Here is a 10,343-nt window from a genome sequence, read left to right as displayed (position 1 = left end):
CAGTGCACGTTAAAGAAACCCAGGTGGTCTAAATTTCCAGAGCCCACCACTACGGCGTCTCTCATAGCCTGAGTCGCTTTGGGACGTTAAACCCCATAATAATAAAATAAAAATAAATTGCAAGAAATTTTGTGAAATTAATTTAGGCAGCTTGCAATTGGAATCTGCCATGTGCCCTCTTAATGCTTATTCAAGTTTGCATACAAGGTCACACAAGTGCTTAATATGCAAAATGCATGTTCACGGAGGCGAAAAGCAAGACGCCCGTGTGCTGTGCGATGTCACTGCACGTTAAAGAACCCCAGGTGGTTGAAATTTCCCCAGCCCTCCACTAAGGCGTCTCTCATAGCCTGAGCTGCTTTGGGACGATAAACCCCACAAACAAACAACCCCCCCCCCCCAAACAAACAAACAAACAAGCATGTTCATGGCATAGAATGTGGTGTCAGGTACTCTAGCAAGCTAGGTGGATCAATTCCAAAGTATTGTGAAACCTGACTACCATACAGGCATGTGTGGCAGTTCGTCAGGATCGTTGCAGCTTTATACATTTGTGCTACTTGCTGACGTAGCAGTTTTTGATTTTTTTTTTAATCAAGGAAGGCGAACTCGGCTACCACTTTCTCGAATCCCCACTCAACCGATTGCCGAACACGACTCATGGAGTAGTTGAACGCCAGCTGTGTGGCCGTCAAAGAAGAGCCACCGTAGGGCTTCATCAGGAGTGGCTTCAAAGGATAGGCAGGATCGCCGTATAGCACAAACTGATGATGCCCAACCAGTTTCTCCAGTTTGGTATACAGGCCGCTGGTCTTGAGTATCCCTACAAGAATAATGATAACAGAGGGTCACTCCTACAGAACTGCAAAACTACATCAATCGCACTGAAATTGGCACATAAACTGAATATTCATGCTACATAACATGCAAGCAGCTTTGAAGTGTTTTATGAAATCATCTAAACTGTATATATATTACTGTTTGCTGTATTGGTACATGGCACACACACCATTTCAGAAATAGAAAAGAGAAAAATGCTTACGTTAGCAGTACAGGTGTTTTTCTCTGTGCCTTCCTGTAATTATATTTATTCTAAATATAGCACACTTATATGGTGGCTGTAATAACTGCTGCTTGATGAGAAACTAAACACCATATACTGCTTATGAAACTATAGCCTTATCGCTGTGATGTCTACTATGATAGCACAATTTTCTTCAGTATTGAACAATAAACTAGATACCTGCGTCACGCCGCCTTCCAGGATAAGGCCCGTCAAGTTGGCACACAATCCCATTTGGGCACAGCACCGACTGGTATTTTATCACGTACATACCCTTGTGGCCCGAGAAGTATTCACGCTGGTTCCTTGTTGGTCGGCATATGGGGCGAGCTGTACCGTCTATAAATCCCCAGCAGTTGGGTAGAGCGGCACCACGGTTTTGTACGGCCTGCAAGATAACAACATGAAATGCAATCAAAACTTGAGTTTTGAATATCAGCAAAACAGGAACATCAAGTAAGCTGTTTTACATGGGATGTTGAGTTAATGTTGACATAAATTCAACACTAACATAAATGTGAAAATTTTAATAATGTTGCACTTTTACATGAAATTTGCAAAGGTGGGGTGTAGAGTTCAGACTGAGAGACAGCCAAATAAGATTCCCCCATCAAAATGAAGTTTTTTGTTTTTTTTTCTGGGGAGGGGAGGGGGGGGGAGGGTTAGTGTATAACATGCGACTACCATGTGGATGCATCATTCCTCAAAGAGGAATTCCTGGAGAGAGAGATTCCTTTTTTATGAGTAGTCTGATTTCCTGGTACTCCTCGCTAGCCCCGTGTCACTATCGCTTTCATATTCTTTGCCCCAGCACATAGCTGGCTGAGGGAGGTGAGTAATACATCTCGATATGCCGCATTGTCATCTAATGCAGCCAGTTTGCGTGTCCCACATTTAAGCAAACATAATATAACGCAAGATACCTTACTGGGCGAAAAACTGACATTATGCAGGGTGACAGGACACCTATCACCAGCTCCATGCAACACTGCTGCAGGGAATAAGTAAAACAATCAAGTCTACTTACACTTGCAAACTTCGCTAGGTGTGCAGGAGACAGCCAGTCGTGGTTGTTGCTGTCATTCAGCAGATTCTTGAAACTGTGGGCAATGTGATGCACTACTTGCGTCGCCACACTCGACATTACCGATGAGTGCCTCCCAAATATGGCTTCGAGGTCACACCACCTGTTTGGGTAGGCTAGGCGTCTAAGGGTTATGCATAATGCCTCCCGACCTGGCACGGTGACGTTTTGTGCACTGTTCACAGTTTCCGGCACCTGAAGCGCACCAAACAGGTAATCAAAGTCCGCTTTATCAAAACGGAACTGCTGCCTGAATAGGGAGGGCTCTATACTATCAATATTGAGGAGTCCACGGTGCGAGCGGTAGCGCAAAAGTTCCGATTCTCTCTTTCTTCTGGAGTAATATTCAATATCCTCCAGAGAGCATTTATAAAAAACCCGCTCCGCCCTCGACATCATGAGATCATCGATCTCCTCCCACGACAGCGTGGAGAGCAGGTAGCGGTCACACAGAATACTCCGAGGCATGTTGCTAAACGCAAAGGTGGCAAAGGTATAAAAGAACAGTTGCGATTTACACAGGGCGAGGACGACCCGATGCACTGTCGCTCCGACGCAGTTAAACAGGCTTGGCTTAGACTCGTCTTGTATTAGAATGGCTGTAACAGTGTCTGTATTTGTCAATAGATGGCGCTAGGAACGACGTGCAGCGTGCGTCGCGAACGTGTAACTATAAGGGTTCCAAACGACATGCGCGTCGGCTACGTAGACTTCCTACGTTCACGTCCGTGAACGCCTCACGTACGTGAAACTAAAACTGTCTATTCGCTGCCAAGTAGCAAGAAACGCCAAAGGTACCCAAGTACAGCACAGAAGCGCTTGAAACAATGGGGGGGGGGGGGGGGCACGACATCGCTACAAGACAAACGTCGTCATCTCGACAACACTGAGCATCATTGTAACTAACCTGGAAGTACATGACGGTTGAGCGTTGTGCCACGAAGACGGTGCCGTGACCCGAAGGGGCATTGAAGTGAGCGCGCTTATATGGAGGCGGAAAAGGGCGAGCCGATGCTGTCCCCAGTTGCCAGCCGAAAGCGAGCAGTTTGGCCAGACTTGGCGGGAGCTGTGGCGGCGGGCTTGATAGGAGGCTGTAGTTCGCTGATAGCTGGTCCAGAAAGGCCGCCGGTCCTTCGGGAGGTGGCTCGGCGAGCCAGAAAAGGTCAGCAGGCGACAGGCCACCCAGGACAGTGGTCAGCAAAACCTGGAAGTACATGACGGTTGAGCGTTGTGCCACGAAGACGGTGCCGTGAACCGCGATTATACCGATTATCCGATTATACCGGTAAGTGGAGGGGCGGTGGATAACCTTTGTGGATGATACGCCCGTCCTCCGCCTAATCCGGTTGGCGACGTGCCACCCTGTACTGACCGACGGCAGCAAGCTCAGGAACATCTGCACAGGCATTAGCCCCATTATTCTGGAGCCTACTGCCTGCTGTCCATTTCTTCATCCTGTACCATTAGATGTCACACATGGCAAACATTTTTGTGAGATACAATACAGGTGCCAATTTCTTTTACTAAGGGGCCAATTTCGCATAAGTCGCTGCTCGAGTGCTCCAGACAAGCGGGATGCCGACTGCAAGTATAGTTTGTAGGGCAGGGGTGACGAAATGAAGGGAAATAAATTCCAGAAGAGGGCAAATAGGGGCTACTTTTACTCGACTCTGAAGGGAAATATTAGCCCATTTGTTCTGTAGCGAACGCAATGCTTAATCCGTCTTTGTCATTTTATATACTATGTGGTGACTCCGGAGCGCCAACATTACAGTTTAAAGCCAATAACAGCAACAAAACATTGCATCTCTTGCAACCACAGCGAGCACCGCTCGAATGCTCTCGACTAGCCTAATCATGCCTGTACTTCGCAGCTCCCCAAATGAACTCGGCGTTTTGGCACTTTTCATTAAGAAACCAGGAGCCAATGTACATTTTCAATTTACTGCAATGTTAGAAACTACATTCGTTGTCGCAGCTGCTAAATGTAGAAAAAAGATAAGCACGACTTTACATACCTTTTTTCCTCGCAGGATCCTCAGTGCGTTTCCGGCTAGGCCTCCTGTGCTTTCGCCTCCACGCCTTCATTTCGTCTTCCGCTTCTGTGTTTAGGTACCAGCATCACGAATCATATCTCGGTTCTGAAGCCAAATCAAAACACTTCGTAGCAAAAAGAAGCTTACTTGTCATGTGAATTATGTGCGCATTGTAGTAGCCGTCTCGTGCACTCTCTTCGCCGTCCAAGAATACCTCGTACAACTTTGTACGGTATGAGGTCTAGTTGCGGACAGTTTCCTCACGCACAACACAGCGCTTATGCTCATTCTCATAGTGAACAAGTGCTAACATAACTTATCGTCGCTGCAACAGCACGAACACACAGAAACACAAAGGCGACTGCACTGCCGTAATGCGCGAGCCGAACAAAGGAGCTTCCATCATGGCAAACGGCTTTTTCGTAGAGAGAGAGAGAGGAAAAGAAGCAGAGTGAGCAAGAAGAAGGAGATGAGAAGTGGCAGCTTTGCGGCCACGGACGAAGGCAAGTTCATCGTCCCACCTTGCGGTATTGGACATCGTAGGGAGCCGGGCGGCAGCGCAGGTACCGGACAGCTGAACGGGTGGCGCCGCCTCTCGGCGCATCGCTCAATCGCCGGAATGCGCTGGCCGGGGCCGGCGCATTGCCAGCGCATTGGAGCGTACTGTTTGTCGTTGGTTTGTGTGGAAATTAGAAATCCTAAGGTTTAGATGACGTGCGTGAATATATCCTCAAGAGAACAGAAAGTTGGGCTAGTTGTGTGTGGATATGTCCAGTGAAATGAAGTCTGGCCAAACAAGGCTGGCGAAACGTGGTGCGTTGTTGGCTCCACTGGCAGCTACGCAAACTCGTCGGACGTTTTTAAGTCGATTCATTTCTACGGGTTTCCACAGAAGCATGCGTGGCGGGTGACCTAAGCATGGTTCTTTGAAAGGCAAAGGCACGAATCTACGTATTTGGTTACTGTGTGGTCATGGAAAGTGCCGAATTTTTAAAATTCCGCTTGCTACCGGATTCTCTGTGCCTTCTGTTCCCCAGGAGTGACGGCACGAAAGTCTCAGAGTCGAAACCGCACTCCTTCATCTGTAGTCACTTTATTGACGATTGAAGTAACCCAACAGCGTAAGTTACAACGCTAGCATTTCCCCGCCTGTGTACAAGAAAACCCCAGCACGGAAAAGGAAAAGGCAGCTCCACCATCGTCGTTCAGGCTGCGTTACGGTCTTCAGTGATGGGAAGAGACAATGTAGTGCAGACACTTTCGCTGACATAGTCAATGATAATTTACTTTTTTCTCTTAAAGGTCCACGGAAACAGCCCCCAAGAAACCACTGATAAACGTGTTCAATGTGTAGAACACATCCTTTTGAGCATTAACGCAAAGTATAACTCCTTGGAACAAAGCCAGCGATTTATTATTAATATTTAAAAACAGCTTTTTTTGAAATTCGCGGGCAGAGGAAATGTCGCTTGGCGGTGTCGCATGGAACTATTTCCTAATCCCGTGACGTCACGGGTCGGTTGACTGGCAAGGCTTGCTAGAAACTGCCATTCGCTGCGGTCACTGCAACCATGACGTCACGAACACACTTCTGGTAGCTGCGAAAGTCATCTGCTCGAACTCTGTGCGGGCTGTTACAGCTCGCCGCCCTTATCGGTTTGGTGGCCATTGCCCATTAAGTGCAACAACTGAAGCGACGCAGGGATCGGCAGAACGAAGCTGCATTTACAAATATCTTATTTATATAATGTGGTTTAAGGAGTATCGGAGTGTCGTCCGACGAGGCGTCAATAGCACGGCCAAGCACCGCACGATGGCAGCACCTCCTCGACCGCCGTAAACACCGCCGCTGCGGCCCCTCCTCCCGCATGCCGTTCGCGAACGACACGGCGGATCGTTAGCACCGATGTCCGAAATAAAGCGTGCTAAACTTTGTTGGCGTCTGGAATACTGAGCCGAATATCAAGTATGAAGCCCTCGTGAGGATCGCTGACCAGCAGCAAATTGCTGGTAAGAGCGATAGCAGTGATACAAGCTAGTTTCTGCTCAAGCCAGCTGCCGCTGGTGGATTTCGGCTGATCCGATCTGCTCGTACTAGCTCTGCGATTAATGCGTCGGCAGAGTTAATCCTATAATTATTTTACTATGGCAGGATAGGAATCACTATAAGGCAGTTTCATAAGTAGGCGATTTACGACAGCGTTGATCATGTTCCAAAGCGTCGACCGCCGCGGCTTCGAAGCGAAACAATAGGCCTAGCGACGACTAGGGACGGTCACGCACGGCGCCGGAGTTCGCCGCGCTCGCACGCTCCACCCCCGCGGTAATTGTGTAACGTACTACCTCAGCCTGCTCACGGCATCCCGTGCTGCAAGCGTTGCAAACTCGTGTACTTTCATAGCTAAGGCCGCGTATTTTTTGGCGTTCTGCTCAGCAACAAGCCGTTCAAACGATACTGTAGGCACGACAAGGCTTCAGTACGCAGTCGCTGCTCTGTCAGCCGTAATCGAAGACGTCGGGCGGCACCGTAATGTATACATTGATCTTTAAACGTGATACAGTGGGCAAATGAATAACTTTGTGAAGCAGACCCGCTCGTACGTTTCGCGCACTCGGGCGCCGACGAGTAGCTTCCGTCAACAGACGCCGTCATAACCTCGGTTAACGACGCAAACCGAGGTCGTCATGCTCGGTTTGCGGTAACCGCGGTTAGTGGTGCAACCATGGTTTGGTCCGCCGTGTAACATATGATAACCACGGGTTCGCGGTTACACTACCCGTCGCTGCGCGAACTGGCGAACTCCTCAGGCGTGTGCAAGCGAGGACGGGTTGGCGGAGTACGCCAGAGGGCGAGCGCGCGGCAACCGGAAGTTCGTCGAAGTGACGTATGCCTGGGCGGAGCTTTGAACTTGCTTGTATTCTTTGTTTTTTTATGGCTCCCTTCGGCGTACGAGTTGAGAGGGAAAATTGGAAGGGTCATTTTTAATCGCCGATATCTCTGGTGTTGCAGAAGCTAGATCGAAAATTTTTGCGGGAGAATGATGGGTGGTTCATTAACTATCAGTGTTATTGCGTTGTTTACCCTTCTTGGTGACCCCTTTCTGGGGACCTTTAACAGAAAGAGCAGATAGGAGACATGAACAATTCCTATTACCATGATCTTGTCATTGTTCCTCTTTTCGTTTGTCAAGCAATGAAAATGCGCTGAGAGCTCATACTCTTAGAGTTTGTTAACATTTGTTTGTGGCATGTCCACTTCGCCTAATAAAATCACTAATTTCCCAGCTCTATCAATACCGCATGGTCGCAAAATCTGCTATCGGCTTGATATAAAAGTAGAACAAGAAAAAAATACAATTTAATTTGTGGAAACGAGCATAAACGTAGCATTTTTTTTTATAATTTCGAAGGCCATGTAGCAGTTTCTTTTTTTCGCATTCACGTTGCACCTGACACGGCTTTACGTATTTTCTCAGCAGCGTCCATTTCCTGGCCCGCCTAAATACATGTGTTTCTCATCGGCATTTTAGTGAACGTGATATTGCCTGATTGTGGCGTAGTACGGCAAGACCGCTTTACCTCTCTCAGAAATTGCTTCTATGGCCAATGTAAACATATTTAGCAGCAGTCCGGCAAGCTGCAGTGACAAAGTTGTAAAAGGAATGGCTTTCAGTTATCCGGATTCTTTTGCGTGCAAATAGAAAACTACATACATGGTCGTGTCCCCTCACACTCATCAGGTATCGAGGTCACTTAGGTATCGGCCCTGCAATTTCGTGGTACGCTGAGAAAGTAGACTACCTTTGTGAACGAGCCATCAGAGGGATTCATTTACCAATAGAACACTCTCTTAGTTGTCGATGGCTTATCTTACAACACATCACACTGTGTGTTGTTGTTTTTTTTCGATTGTATCTACAGTTTGACAGTATTGGACTATTGCCTTCAGATTTCAAGGCAGGTGCGCTCAATCGCATTGAACTTCCTGCGCTGAGAGAACGCTAGCAGAAAATTTATTTTTTTTTCTTTTCACAACTTCCGCAGCATGTCAGGAGAAAGGCATGTATAGTATAATATTTTCTCAGTCAATTATATGTAGCAGCTCCGACGTGTTCAAAAAGAGCATTGTCGTATATGTAAAAATGATGCTGAGGTGGTATTACTCATTTGGCTTATATTATGATTAAGTTTTATAGTCTCAAGGCCGGGTTCAGTGAGCTATTGTAGCGTAATTGTGCAGGAAGTCCTGGAAGTATATGTGTGTTTGCAATTCCAACCATAAATAGGATCCTACTTTTGTCTTGCTTGTTTATTTTTCTCCTTTTACAGCTCTCGTTGCAAAGTTGAAACTGGAATGTCATTTGCTATTATTCTACTCTGAATCGTTTGAGCCTAGTGCAGCATCTTTTTCATTTTACATGAACTCTGACCATTACAACTACCACTACTACGGCGCCACGGCTGCACGGCTCGGCGGTATTTGATCTTCAGGCAGGTTTCGACTAAACCTAATATAAGATGGACGCGCAGTGCAGGCGCAATTCCCGTCTTCGAAGTCGCCTTAACGAGTGCCTAACGAAGGTGTTCCTAGAGCATGGTGAAATCACGCGCGCGGCATTTTCGACTATATAACAGAAATGCCATGCGCCGGGCGGTTTCAAAAAAAAAAAAAAAAACACGCACGAACTGCCGAGAACGGCCCCTTTCTTTTTCAAGATTTCCCGGTCAAAAATACTCCTTGCGATTACTCAAAGCAGCTCAAAGCTCTCAAAGCCACACCGCAAAACGACGGGTAGGGACAGGCTGAAAAACGCCTCGCAGAACGGAAATGACTGCGCCGCTCAGCTGCCTCAGCATTCCGCTGTTTCCGCACTCCGCCGCGGGCGGCGCTGTTCCACCGAGGCGACGGTGGCGGCATACAACGGGCGCCCGGTCCCTATAGCCCGTAGTATTCCATTAAGGCACGAATGTGGGGAAATGTGATTACTTGAACCATTCTGTGGAGAACTACAGAGTCGCTGAGGGAAAACGCCAAGTTTCCGGATACATCATATCGTATACAAACCCTATTTCCTAGACCTAAATTGTATTCACCCTTGCAGTCATAATGCAGTAAACAAATAAGCAATATTTTAGGCAGTTGGTTATATTTATGCATGCAACCAAAGAAATGCAAATTGACGTTTGTCGGTGATATATGCGAACTGCCTTAAAAACATGAAACGTACACAATAAGCCATGTATTAATAAACTAATTTCTGCAATCAATTCTCTTGGCTTAATTGATGTATTTAAAAATAGGAGTTTTCATTTTATTAAGGTTCAACGTCCCAAAGCGACTCAGGCTATTTGAGACGCCGTAGTGGAGGACTACGGTAATTTGGACCACTTGGGGTTCTTTAACGTGCACTGACATCGCACAACACACGGGAGCCTAGGTTCTCGCCTCCATCGAAAAGCGGCCGCCGAGGCCAGGATTCGATCCCACGTCCTTGGGCACAGTAGTCGAGAATAGAAGTTTTCAAACTTTAGTGCATTTTATTACGCCCACATGTGAGGAAAGTCTTCCCCTTTACAAGCGAGGTGTAGTTTTTTTCAGGTAGCGCCATGTCTAGCTAAATGCGGCCAGCTACCGAAGAGTGGGGTCCATAAAACGACGATAATGGCCACTCGAATGATGCGCCTGATGTACGCGATGCACCACAGATAAAAGCATTCCGTACTAGTGCTTTAACTTTCTTCTGTTTAGCAATGGTCTTCAACACCTAACAAAGTTTTTTTGAGACCAGTTTTACTATTTGGGCGAGTTCGAATCTGTAATCAGAACTTGTAAACTCTGTCGCTGGTATTGCGGTGGGTGGAGTAACTGAACATTCGAGATGGCAGGTGCACATCCCGGAATTAAATGAAATTCAGCCACGCTTTTCCAACTCTTCTACGCAAACCATGGACAGGCGCTAAAGCGCCTGTGCATGGTGCTGGCGCACATGCGTCTTGAGAATTGTCCTCACCTTTCATGATCTGTACGCATTCATCTGATCGCTGCCGACACCTAGCCATTCACCATTGTAAATGGGGTCTCGATTCCTGTGTACTTTTAAGGACTGCAGAGCACCACAGCGTGCATAGAGTTTAAGCTCTTTCTGGTGTGATAATTATT

At 47.2% G+C, this 10,343-nt stretch overlaps 1 pseudogene; it reads right to left on the bottom strand.

Moving 5' to 3' along the window:
* Positions 1-411: 411 nt before the first annotated feature.
* Positions 412-2,615, bottom strand: LOC146180782 (uncharacterized; annotated as a pseudogene).
* Positions 2,616-10,343: the final 7,728 nt, after the last annotated feature.

Source organism: Amblyomma maculatum, chromosome 8 (assembly GCF_055883805.1).
Source record: "Amblyomma maculatum isolate TAMU_Amacu chromosome 8, ASM5588380v1, whole genome shotgun sequence".
In the NCBI taxonomy this organism is placed as follows: Eukaryota; Metazoa; Arthropoda; class Arachnida; order Ixodida; family Ixodidae; genus Amblyomma; species Amblyomma maculatum.
The sequence above is the reverse complement of the archived record's forward strand: the minus strand, read 5'-3'. Positions and strand labels throughout refer to the sequence as shown.